The following is a 13,359-nucleotide window of genomic DNA, read 5'->3' on the forward strand; positions in this document are numbered from 1 at the left end:
GACCCTGGTTCCCACCACTCTCGATACCGTCCCCGCCACCCCCTCCCAGAACTCTTCCAGTGCCGGGCACATCCAGAACATATGTACATGGTTCGCAGGGCTTCCCGAACACCTAACACACCTGTCCTCACCCCCGAAGAACCGACTCATCCTGGTCCCCGTCATATGGGCTCTGTGCAGCACCTTAAATTGGATGAGGCCCAACCTTGCGCACGACGACGACGAATTGACCCTCTCTAAGGCATCCGCCCATGTCCCATCTTCTATCTGCTCTCCCAGCTCCGCTTCCCACTTGTCTTTCAGCTCCTCTATCGATACCTCCTCCACCTCCTGCATTATTTTGTAGATGTCCGAGACCTTCCCTTCTCCGACCCAGACCCCTGACAGCACCCTATCACTCACCCCTCTATCGGGAAGCAAGGGAAATCCTTCCACCTGTCGTCTGGCAAATGCCTTCACCTGCAGGTATCTAAACGTGTTCCCCGGGGGGAGCTCAAATTTCTCCTCCAGCTCTCCCAGGCTCGCAAACCTCCCCTCTATGAACACGTCCCTCAGTTGCCTGATGCCCGCCCTGTGCCAGCTCTGGAATCCCCCGCCAGTGTTCCCCGGGACAAATCTGTGGTTCCCTCTCAGTGGCGCCGCCATCAGACCCCCCACTTCCCCCCTGTGTCGCCTCCACTGCCCCCAGATTTTCAGGGTGGCCGCCACTACCGGACTCGTGGTATACCTTGTGGGGGGGAGCGGCCATGGTGCCGTTACTAGCGCCCCCAGGCTTGTATTGCCGCAGGACGCCCTCTCCATACGTTTCCAAGCTGCCCCCTCCCCCTCCATCACCCACTTGCGCACCATCGATGCGTTCGCCGCCCAGTAGTATCCAGAAAGATTGGGTAGCGCTAATCCTCCCCTGTCCCTACTCCGTTCCAAGAAATCCTTCTCACTCTAGGGGTGCCATGTGCCCACACATAGCCCATAATGCTGCTAGTTACCTTCTTGAAGAAGGCCCTGGGGAGAAAGATGGGCAAGCACTGAAACAGAAACAAGAACCTCGGGAGGACCGTCATTTTGACTGACTGCACCCTCCCTGCTAGCGACAGCGGTACCATGTCCCACCTCTTGAACTCCTCCTCCATCTGCTCCACCAGCCTTGAAAAGTTCAGCTTGTGGAGGGTCCCCCAGTTCCTTGCCACCTGCACCCCCAAGTACCTGAAGCTCTTAACTGCTCTCTTAAAGGGGAGCCGCCCAATTCCCTCCCCCTGATCTCCCGGGTGTATCACAAAGACCTCACTTTTACCCACATTTAATTTATATCCCGAAAAGTCCCCAAACTCCGCTAGTATTTCCATTACCTCCGGCATTCCCCCTTCCGGGTCCGCCACATATAACAACAAATCATCCGCATAGAGTGATACCCGATGTTCCTCCCTCCCCTTGTCAGTCCTCTCCACCCCCCTGAACCCCTCAGTGCCATCGCCAACGGTTCGATCGCTAATGCAAATAGTAAGGGGGATAGGGGGCATCCCTGCCTGGTACCTCGATGGAGCCCAAAATACTCTGACCTCCTCCCGTTTGTAACCACACTCGCCATCGGGGCCGAATACAGCAGCTTCACCCACTTGATAAATCCCTCCCCAAACCCAAACCGTTCCAGCGTCTCCCACAGGTATTCCCACTCCACCCTATCGAATGCCTTCTCCGCATCCAGTGCTACCACTATCTCAGCCTCCCCCTCCACTGCTGGCATCATAATCACATTCAACAGTCTCCGGACATTTGTGTTAAGTTGTCGTCCCTTTACGAACCCCGTCTGGTCCTCATGGATTACCCCTGGCACACAATCCTCTATTCTGGTTGCCAGGACCTTTGCCAACAGTTTGGCATCTACATTCAAGAGGGAGATAGGCCTGTAGGACCCGCACTGTACAGGGTCTTTGTCCCGCTTCAGGATCAAGGAGATCAGGGCCTGTGACATTGTCGGGGGCAGAACCCCCCCCTTTCGCGCCTCATTGAAGGCTCGCACCAGCACTGGACCCACCAAGTCCACATACTTCTTATAAAATTCCACCGGGAACCCATCCGGCCCCGGCGCCTTCCCCGCCTGCATCTGGCCTATCCCTTTAACTAGCTCCTGCAGCTCTATCGGCGCCCCCAGCCCCTCCACCCGTTCCTCCTGGACCTTTGGGAACCTCAATCTATCGAGGAAGTTCCCCATTCCCCCCCTCCTCCTGGGCGGCTCAGACCGGTACAATTCCCTGTAGAAATCCCTGAAGACCCCGTTCACCTCTTGCCCCTTCTGCACTACGTTCCCTCCCTTCTCTCTCACTCCCCCAATCTCTCTGGCTGCATCTCGCTTGCGCAGCTGGTGTGCTAGCATCCTGCTCGCCTTTTCCCCGTACTCATAGACCGCGCCCTGTGCCCTTCTCCATTGCGTCTCCGCCTTCCTAGTGGTCAGTAGGTCAAACTGGGCCTGTAAACTGCGCCGCTCCCTCAACAGCCCCTCCTCTGGTGTCTCCGCATATCTCCTGTCCACTTCTATGAGTTCCCCCACCAGTCTCTCCCTCTCCTGCCTCTCCTTCCTTTCTCTGTGTGCCCTTATGGAGATCAGCTCTCCTCTGATCACTGCTTTCAGGGCCTCCCAGACTACCCCCACCTTCACCTCGCCCGTGTCGTTCGTGCCCAGATATCTCTCAATGCCCTTCCGGACCCTTCCGCACACCTCATCGTCCGCCAGCAGCCCCACATCCAGGCGCCACAACGGGCGCTGGTCCCGTGCTTCCCCCAGTTCTACCTCTACCCAGTGTGGTGCATGGTCCGAAATCGCAATGGCCGAGTACTCCGTGTCCTGCACTCTCGAAATCAGCCCCCTGCTCAGTACAAAAAAGTCTATTCTGGAGTACACCCTGTGGACGTGGGAGAAAAAAGAATACTCCCTCGCCCTTGGCCTGCCAAATCTCCAAGGGTCTACCCCCCCCATCTGCTCCATGAACCCCCTTAGCACCTCTGCCGCTGCCGGCCTCCTATTCGTCCTGGAACTCGATCTGTCCAGCCCAGGGTCGAGCACTGTATTGAAGTCCCCCCCCATGATCAGGCCCCCTGCCTCCAGACCCGGAATGAGGCCCAACAGGCGCCTCATAAAACCCGCGTCATCCCAATTCGGGGCATACACATTCACCAGCACCACATTCTCTCCCTGCAGCCTACCCTTCACCATCACGTACCTACCCTCCTTATCTGCTACCACCTGCGCCGCCACGAACGACACCCTCTTTCCCACCAAAATCGCCACCCCCCGGTTCTTTGCGTCCAAGCCTGAGTGGAACACCTGTCCCACCCACCCCCTTCTCAGGCGTACCTGGTCTACTACTCTCAAGTGAGTCTCCTGCAACATTGCCACATCCGCCTGCAGTCCCTTTAGGTGTGAAAAAACCCTTGCTCTCTTGACCGGCCCATTCAGCCCCCTCACGTTCCAAGTAATCAACCGGGTCGCGGAGCGACCTGTCCCTTTCCCCTGTCTATTAGCCATGTCCTGTCCCCTGTTCGCCCCGGGTCGACCCTCCCCTTCTGACCCGTTCCCCATGGCGATGGCCCCCCCCCCCCTCTCTCCTCCCGTTCTTCCCTTCCCGTCCTCGGCCTTTCCAGCAGCAACCCGGTATCCCCCCCCTAACCCCCCTTCCCCCCCCCCCCCCCCCCCCCCCCCCCCCCGGCTAGGACCCCTCCTAGCCGCGGTGTATCCACCATCGTACTCCCGAGAGTCAGCTGATTTTCGCTGACCCGGCTGCCCCTGCCACACTCCGACTCCTCCCGATGTGGGGGGGGAGGGGCCTCCCCCCCCCCCCTTGCCATCCCTCTCTGACCCCGCTTCAGCGCGGGAAAAGCCGCCATTGCTGGCCACACCCCACTCTTCTCTCCTCCCCCCCTCCTCCGTCCCGCGCGCGGGAAACAGGGGAAAGCCCGCGCTTTCGCCCGGCCACACCCTACCCCGCCATCTTCAATTCCACCCCCGTCCCCATCCAAGCCCATAAAAAAGCCCCCTTAAAACGAGAGGAAGAAAAAAGAGAAAAGAAAACCCGCATAACCAACTTGCACCCCCCCCCGTCCCGCCTCCCCAACTTAACAATATAACAATATAAATAACAAATCTCAAATAAATACATAAATACATAACTATGCCTGCATAACTAAATAACTACCCAATAATAACGTATTTAACCATCACCCTCCATCGAACAGAACAGTAACCATAACCCTTAAAGAACAGATCAAAAAACAGTAAAAAAGCCCCCCCTGCAACAACAATAATTAAGGGAAGTTGGCAACGGGAAGAGACACCCAAAAAGGAACAAAGAAACCCCCCATAACACAAGTTTCAAAGAAACCAAACAATCCATCAACTTTAACCAAGTTCCGACCTGGCCTAAGAAAGACATGGGCCAATTGATCAGTCAAGGGTACTCGGGCGGCCTCGACCGCCGGCGTTCCCAAGTTCTAGTTCAGGTCCAGCCTTTCCTCCTGAACAAAAGTCCATGCCTCCTCTGGGGTCTCAAAGTAATGGTGCTGGTCCTTGTAGGTGACCCACAAGCGCGCTGGCTGCAGCATTCCGAACTTGATCCTCTTTGCGTGCAGCACCGCCTTCGTCCGGTTAAACCGGGCCCGCCGCTTTGCCACCTCCGCACTCCAGTCCTGATATATCCGCACCGTCGAATTCTCCCATTTGCTGCTTTTCTCCCTCTTGGCCCACCTCAGCACTTTCTCCCGATCACAGAAACGCTGGAATCGCACCAGCACCGCCCTCGGGGGCTCGTTCGCCCTAGGCCGCCTAGCCATGACCCGATATGCTTCTTCCAGCTCCAGAGGCGATGGACCGGCCCCCTCTCCCATCAGGGAGCTCAGCATCTCCGCTACATATTTCGGGAGATCAGGCCCCTCCAGGCCTTCTGCTAGGCCCAGGATCCTCAAGTTCTTCCGCCTCATTCGAGTGTCCAGCTCCTCAAAGCGGCTCTGCCATTTCAGGTGGAGTGCCTCGTGCACCTCCACCTTTCCCACGAGGACCGTGGCCTCCTCCTCCCTTGCAGTCATCTCCTGCTGCAGCTCTCTTATCGACGCCTCTTGGGTCGCCTGGGCCCCCATCAGCCTTGTGGTCGTCGCGTTCATAGACTCTAAGAGTTCCACTTTCAGCTCCGTAAAACACCGGAGGAGAGCGGCCTGCTGCTCCTCCGCCCATTTTCTCCAATCTTCTAGTGCGCCACCGGCCGCCATTTTGGTCCTCTTCCCCCGCTTTTTTCAGGGAGCTGCCGCCGCTTTTTTTGTCGCCCCACTCCGAGTACCGACCATAAAGTTGGTCTCACTCTCCTCAGGGAGCCTTCCCCCACCGGGATTCGTCTTTACAGTACCGTCGGGGCCCTCCAATCGGCCCTTAAACACCTTTGTCGCAGGAGCTGCCAAATGTGCGACTTAGCTGGTCATAGCCGCAACCGGAAGTCTTAAGTCACCTATTAACCTTCTTCTCTCTAACGAAAACAGCCTCATATCCCTCAGCCTTCCCTCATAAGATCTTCCCTCCATACCAGGCAACATCCTGGTAAATCTCCTCTGCTCCCTTTCCAATGCTTCCACATCCTTCCTATAATGCGCCGACCAGAACTGCACGCAATACTCCAAATGCGGCCGCACCAGAGTTTTGTACAGCTGCAACATGACCTCATGGCTCCGAAACTCAATCCCTCTACCAATAAAAGCTAACACACCATACACCTTCTTAACAACCCTCTCAACCTGGGTGGCAACTTTCAGGGATCTATGTACATGTACATGGATACCGAGATCTCTGCTCATCCACACGACCAAGAATCTTACCATTAGCCCAGTACTCTGTCTTCCTGTTATTCCTTCCAAAATGAATCACCTCACACTTTTCTGCATTAAACTCCGTTTGCCACCTCAGCCCAGCTCTGCAGCTTATCTGTGTCCCTCTGTAACTTGTAACATCCTTCTGCACTGTCCACAACTCCACCGACTTTAGTGTCATCTGCAAATTTACTCACTGATCCTTCTACACCCTCCTCCAGGTCATTTCTAAAAATGACAAACAGCAGTGGCCCCAAAACAGATCCTTGTGGTACACCACTAGTAATTGGACTCCAGTCTGAACATTTCCCATCAACCACCACTCTTTGTCTTCTTCCAGCTAGCCAATTTCTGATCCAAACTGCTAAATCACCCTGAATCCCATGCCTCCGTATTTTCTGCAATAGGGGAACCCCGTGGGGAACCTTATCAAACGCTTTACTGAAATCCATATCCACCACATCAACTGCTTTACCCTCATCCACCTGTTTGGTCACCTTCTCAAAGAACTCAATAAGGTTTGTGAGGCACGACCTACCCTTCACAAAACCGTGTTGACTATCTCTAATCAAATTATTCCTTTCCAGATGATTATACATCCTATCTCTTATAAACCTTTCCAAGACTTTGCCCACAACAAAAATAAGGCTCACTGGTCTATAGTTACCGGGGTTGTCTCTACTCCCTTTCTTGAACAATGGGACAACATTTGCTATCCTCCAGTCTTCTGGCACTATTCCTGTAGACAAAGATGACTTAAAGATCAAAGCCAAAGTTGGGAACACACAGGGACAATACTATACCTTGGCTATTACTCCATGGTGGGGTCACAGGAACAATGCTGTACCTCGGTTATTGCTCCTGGTTGGGAACACAGAGGAACAATACTGTACCTTGGCTCGTGGCTATTAATCCATGCTGGGGAGGACAGGAATAATACCGTAACTTGTTTTTTGTTTCATGTTGGGGGGACCCACAGGAACAATACTGTACCTTGGCACCATGTTGGGCAGCAGAGTAGCACAATGGTTAGCACTGTGGTTTCACAGCTGCAGGGTCTCAGGTTCGATTCCCGGTTGTGTCACTGTCTGTGCAGAGTCTGCACATTCTCCCTGTGTCTGCGTGGGTTTCCTCCGGGTGCTCCGGTTTCCTCTCATAAGTCCCGAAAGATGTGCTGTTCGGTAATTTGGACATTCTGAATTCTCACCCTGTCTACCCGAACAGGTGCCGGAATGTGGCGACGAGGGGCTTTTCACAGTAACTACATTGCAATGTAAGCCTACATGTGACAATAAATATTATTATATATTTGGGACACACAGAAACAATACTTTATCTTGGCTATTGCTTCATGTGGGGACATGCAAGAGCAATACTGCACCTTGGCTATTGCTCCATGCTGAGGGGGCACACAGGCCCTTGGCTATTGCTCCATGCTTGGAAGGGTGAACACAGGAACAATGCTGTACCTTGGTTATTGCTCCATGCTGAGGGGGCACACAGGCCCTTGGCTATTGCTCCATGCTGAGGGGGCACACAGGCCCTTGGCTATTGCTCCATGCTGAGGGGGCACACAGGCCCTTGGCTATTGCTCCATGCTGAGGGGGCACACAGGCCCTTGGCTATTGCTCCATGCTGAGGGGGCACACAGGCCCTTGGCTATTGCTCCATGCTGAGGGGGCACACAGGAACAATGCTGTACCTTGGCTATTGCTCCATGCTGAGGGGGCACACAGGAACAATGCTGTACCTTGGCTATTGCTCCATGCTGAGGGGGCACACAGGAACAATGCTGTACCTTGGCTATTGCTCCATGCTGAGGGGGCACACAGGCCCTTGGCTATTGCTCCATGCTGAGGGGGCACACAGGCCCTTGGCTATTGCTCCATGCCTGGAAGGGTGAACACAGGAACAATGCTGTACCTTGGCTATTGCTCCATGCTGAGGGGGCACACAGGCCCTTGGCTATTGCTCCATGCCTGGAAGGGTGAACACAGGAACAATGCTGTACCTTGGCTATTGCTCCATGCTGAGGGGGCACACAGGCCCTTGGCTATTGCTCCATGCCTGGAAGGGTGAACACAGGAACAATGCTGTACCTTGGTTATTTCTCCATGCTTGGAAGAGGGGGGGGGGGGGGGGGGGGGGGGACACAGAAACAATACTGTACCTTGGCTATTGCTCCATGCTGGGGACACAGAAACAATACTGTACCTTGGCTATTGCTCCATGCTGGGGACACAGAAACAATACTGTACCTTGGCTATTGCTCCATGCTGGGGACACAGAAACAATACTGTACCTTGGCTATTGCTCCATGTTAGGGACTTACAGGAACAATCCCTTGTCCATTGCTCCATGCTGGGGACACAGAAACAATACTGTACCTTGGCTATTACTCCATGTTAGAGACATACAGGAACAATCCCTTGTCCATTGCTCCATGCTGGGGACACAGAAACAATACTGTACCTTGGCTATTGCTCCATGTTAAGGACATACAGGAACAATCCCTTGTCCATTGCTCCATGCTGGGGACACAGAAACAATACTGTACCTTGGCTATTGCTCCATGTTAGAGACATACAGGAACAGTCCCTTGTCCATTTCTCCATGCTGGGAACACAGAAACAATACTGTACCTTGGCTATTGCTCCATGTTAGAGACATACAGGAACAGTCCCTTGTCCATTTCTCCATGCTGGGAACACAGAAACAATACTGTACCTTGGCTTTGCTCCATGCTGGGGACACAGAAACAATACTGTACCTTGGCTTTGCTCCATGTTAGAGACATACAGGAACAATCCCTTGTCCATTTTGTCCATGCTGGGGACACAGAAACAATACTATACCTTGGCTATTGCTCCATTCTGGGTAGAAACGTTGGAGGAGGGAGGGGGGGGGGGGGGCACAGGGAGAAAACTGTACCATAGCTATTACTGAATACTGGGGTGACAGGAGAACAAACTACCTTGGCTATAGCTCCATGTTGGGGACATACAGGAACAATACTGTACCTTTTCGGCGGGAATTCAGCTGTTGGAGTGGGCGGAGCTACAGTGTCGAGCGGTGAATATTTAAACTAGCTGCTTTGTGGATTTGAGTCTTTTCGGCGGGAATTCAGCCGTTGGAGTGGGCGGAGCTGCTTCGCTGGTTAAACAGCGGCCACAGGGTCTTTGGGGATAAATTTGAAGAGTGACATCACAGCAAACCAGTGACCAGATTGGCTGGTAAGGAAAGTGCTCCAATTAGCAGTAGCTGGGAGAAATTCAACTCTTCGTGTGTTGGTGAGTATTGTGATTAGTAAGTAAAATCTTTATTCCTCTCACTTATTCATGATTTGATATTATATTTGTAATCAGTTAAGGTAAAGTGTAAAACTGGCAGGAGATCCCAGACCCGTGTTATGTTCCTCGTGCTCAATGTGGGAGTTCAGGGACGCGGTCGATGCCCCTGACTCCTTCGTGTGCAGGAAGTGTGTCCAGCTCCAGCTCCTGTTAGACCGCATGATGGCTCGGAGCTGCGGATGGACTCACTTTGGAGCATCCGCGATGCTGAGGAGGTGGTGGATAGCACGTTCAGTGAGTTGGTCACACCGCAGATTAGGATTGGTGAGGGAGACAGGGAATGGGTGATCAAAAGGCAGAGAAAAAGAGGGAAGGCAGTGCAGGTGACCCCTGCGGTCATCTCCCTCCAAAACAGGTATACCGTTTCGGATACTGTTGGGGGAGATGACTCACCAGGGGAAGGCAGTAGTAGCCAGGCTCATGGCACCGTGGCTGGCTCTGCTGCACAGAAGGGCGGGAAAAAGACTGGCAGGGCTATAGTCATAGGGGATTCAATTGTAAGGGGAGTAGACAGGGATTTCTGTGGTCGAAAACGGGACTCCCGAATGGTATGTTGCCCCCCGGGTGCACAGGTCAGGGATGTCTCAGATCGGCTGCAGGACATACTGAAGGGGGAGGGTGAACAGCCAGTTATCATGGTGCATATAGGCACCAACGATATAGATAAAAATGGGATGAGGTCCTACAATCAGAATTTAGGAAGTTAGGAGATAAGTTAAAAAGTAGGACCTTAAAGGTAGTAATCTCAGGATTGCATAATAGAAATTCAAGAATAGTCAGAATGAATACGTGGCTTGAGAGATGGCACAGGAGGGAGGGGTTCCGATTTTTGGGTCATTGGAACCGGTTCTGGGGGTGGTGGGACCATTACAAATCGGATGGTCTACATCTGGGCAGGACTGGAACCAATGTCCTAGGGGGTGCTTTTGCTGACACTGTTGGGGAGGTTTTAAACTAATGAGGCAGGGGGATGGGAACCAGATTAGGAAGTGAGAGGTCAGTAAAGAGGCAGCAACTAAAGCCAGTAAGGTACTGGATAATAAACTCAATGTGACTAAGGGGAAGAGTAGACGGGGAAGAGATGATGATCGCAAAGGGACAGGTGGTCTGAGGTGCATTTGTTTTAATGCGAGAAGTGTAGCAGGTAAGGCAGATGAACTTAGGGCTTGGATTAGTACCTGGGAATATGATGTTATTGGTATTACTGAGACTTGGTTGAGGGAAGGGCAAGATTGGCAACTAAATATCTCAGGCTATAGATGCTTCAGGAGGGATAGAGAGGGAAGTAAAAGGGGTAGAGGAGTTGCATTACTGGTCAGAGATGATATCACAGCTGTGATTAAGGAGGGCACGATGGAGGATTCGAGCACTGAGGCAATATGGGTAGAGCTAAGAAATAGGAAGGGTGCAGAAACATTGCTGGGACTTTACTACAGGCCTCCCAAAAGCGAGCGTGAAGTAGAGGTACAAATATGTAGACAGATTATAGAAAAATGTAGGAGCAATAGGGTGGTTGTGATGGGAGATTTTAACTTCCCCAACATTGAATGGGACTCATGTAGTGTTGGAGGTGTAGATGGAGCAGAATTTGTAAGGAGCATCTAGGAGAATTTTTTAGAGCAGTATGTAAATAGTCCAACTCGGGAAGGGGGCATACTGGATCTGGTATTGGGGAATGACCCCGGCCAGGTGGTTGAAGTTTCAGTCGGCCATTACTTTGGGAATAGCGATCACAATTCCGCAAGTTTTAGAATACTCCTGGACAAAGACGAGAGTGATCCTAAAGGAAGAGTGCTAAATTGGGGAAAGGCGAAGTATAAAAAAATTCGGCAGGAGCTAGGGAATGTGGATTGGGAGCAGCTGTTTAAGGGTAAATCCACATTTGAAATGTGAGAGTCTTTTAAGGAAAGGTTGATTAGAGTGCAGGACAGACATGTCCCTGTGAAAATGAGGGATAGAAATGGCAAGATTAGGGAACCATGGATGACGGTTGGAATTGTGAGACTAGCTAAAATGAAAAAGGAAGCATACATAAGATCCAGGCGACTTAAAACTGATGAAGCTTTGGAGGAATATCGGGAAAGTAGGACAGATCTCAAACGCGCAATAAAGAGGGCTAAAAGGGGTCATGAAATATCTTTGGCTAACAGGGTTAAGGAAAATCCCAAAGCCTTTTATTCGTATATAAGGAGCAAGAGGGTAACTAGATTGTTTGTGATCTACATAAATGACCTGGAGGCAGGTATAGGTGGTCTGATTAGCAAGTTTGCAGATGATACTAAGATTGGTGGAGTTGCAGATAGCGAGGAGGACTGTCAGAGAATACAACAAAATATAGATAGATTGGAGAGTTGGGCAGAGAAATGGCAGATGGAGTTCATAGAACATAGAACAGTACAGCACAGAACAGGCCCTTCGGCCCTCAATGTTGTGCCGAGCAATGATCACCCTACTCAAACCCACGTATAGAACATAGAACAGTACAGCACAGAACAGAACAGGCCCTTCGGCCCTCAATGTTGTGCCGAGCCATGATCACCCTACTCAAACCCACGTATCCACCCTATACCCGTAACCCAACAACACCCCCCCCTTAACCTTACTTTTATTAGGACACTACGGGCAATTTAGCATGGCCAATCCACCTAACCCGCACATCTTTGGACTGTGGGAGGAAACCGGAGCACCCGGAGGAAACCCACGCACACAGGGGGAAGACGTGCAGACTCCACACAGACAGTGACCCAGCCGGGAATCGAACCTGGGACCCTGGAGCTGTGAAGCATTTATGCTAACCACCATGCTACCCTGCTACCGGTTCAAACCAGGCAAATGTGAGGTGATGCATTTTGGAAGATCAAATTCAAGAGCGGACTATATGGTCAATGGAAGGGTCCTGGGGAAAATTGATGTGCAGAGAGATCTGGGAGTTCAGGTCTATTGTACCCTGAAGGTAGCAACGTAGGTTAATAGAGTGGTCAAGAAGGCATACAGCATGCTTGCCTTCATCGGACGGGGTATTGAGTACAAGAGTAGGCAGGTCATGTTACAGTTGTATAGGACTTTGGTTAGGCCACATTTGGAATACTGCGTGCAGTTCTGGTCGCCACATTACCAGAAGGATGTGGATGCTTTGGAGAGGGTGCAGAGGAGGTTCACCAGGATGTTGCCTGGTATGGAGGGTGCTAGCTATGAAGAACTGGTGAGTAGATTAGGATTGTTTTCGTTGGAAAGACGGAGGTTGAGGGGGGACCTGATTGAGGTATACAAAATTATGAGAGGTATGGACAGGGTGGATAGCAACAAGCGTTTTCCAAGAGTGGGGGTGTCAGTTACAAGGGGTCACGATTTCAAGGTGAGAGGGGGAAAGTTTAAGGGAGATGTGCGTGGAAAGTTTTTTACGCAGAGGGTGGTGGGTGCCTGGAACGCTTTACCAGCGGAGGTGGTAGAGGCGGGCACGGTAGCATCATTTAAGATGCATCTAGACAGATATATGAACGGGCGGCAACAGAGGGAAGTAGATCCTGGGAAAATAGGAGACAGGTTTAGATAAAGGATCTGGATCGGCGCAGGCTGGGAGGGCCGAAGGGCCTGTTCCTGTGCTGTAATTTTCTTTGTTCTTTGTTCTTGGCTATCGCTCCTATGCTGGGGACACAGGAACAATACTGTACCTTGGCTATTGCTCTATGCTGGGGACACAGGGACAATACTGTACCTTGGCTATTGCTCTATGCTGGGGACACTGGAACAATACTGTACCTTGGCTATTGCTCTATGCTGGGGACACTGGAACAATACTGTACCTTGGCTATCGCTCCTCGCTGGGGACACAGGAACAATACTGTATCTTGGCTATTGCTCCATGCTGTGGACACAGGAACAATACTGTATCTTGGCTATCTGCTCTATGCTGGGGACACAGGAACAATACTGTACCTTGGCTATCGCTCTATGCTGGGGACACAGGAACAATACTGTATCTTGGCTATCGCCCCACGCTGGGGACACAGGAACAATACTGTACCCTGGCTATCGCTCTATGCTTGGGACACAGGAACAATACTGTACCTTGGCTATTGCTCCATGCTGTGGACACAGGAACAATACTGAATCTTGGCTATCGGGAGGAGGGGAGGGGGGGAGAGGGGGAGGGGGGGGGAGGGGGGGA

This window comes from Scyliorhinus canicula, chromosome 21 (assembly GCF_902713615.1).
Source record: "Scyliorhinus canicula chromosome 21, sScyCan1.1, whole genome shotgun sequence".
In the NCBI taxonomy this organism is placed as follows: domain Eukaryota; kingdom Metazoa; phylum Chordata; class Chondrichthyes; order Carcharhiniformes; family Scyliorhinidae; genus Scyliorhinus; species Scyliorhinus canicula.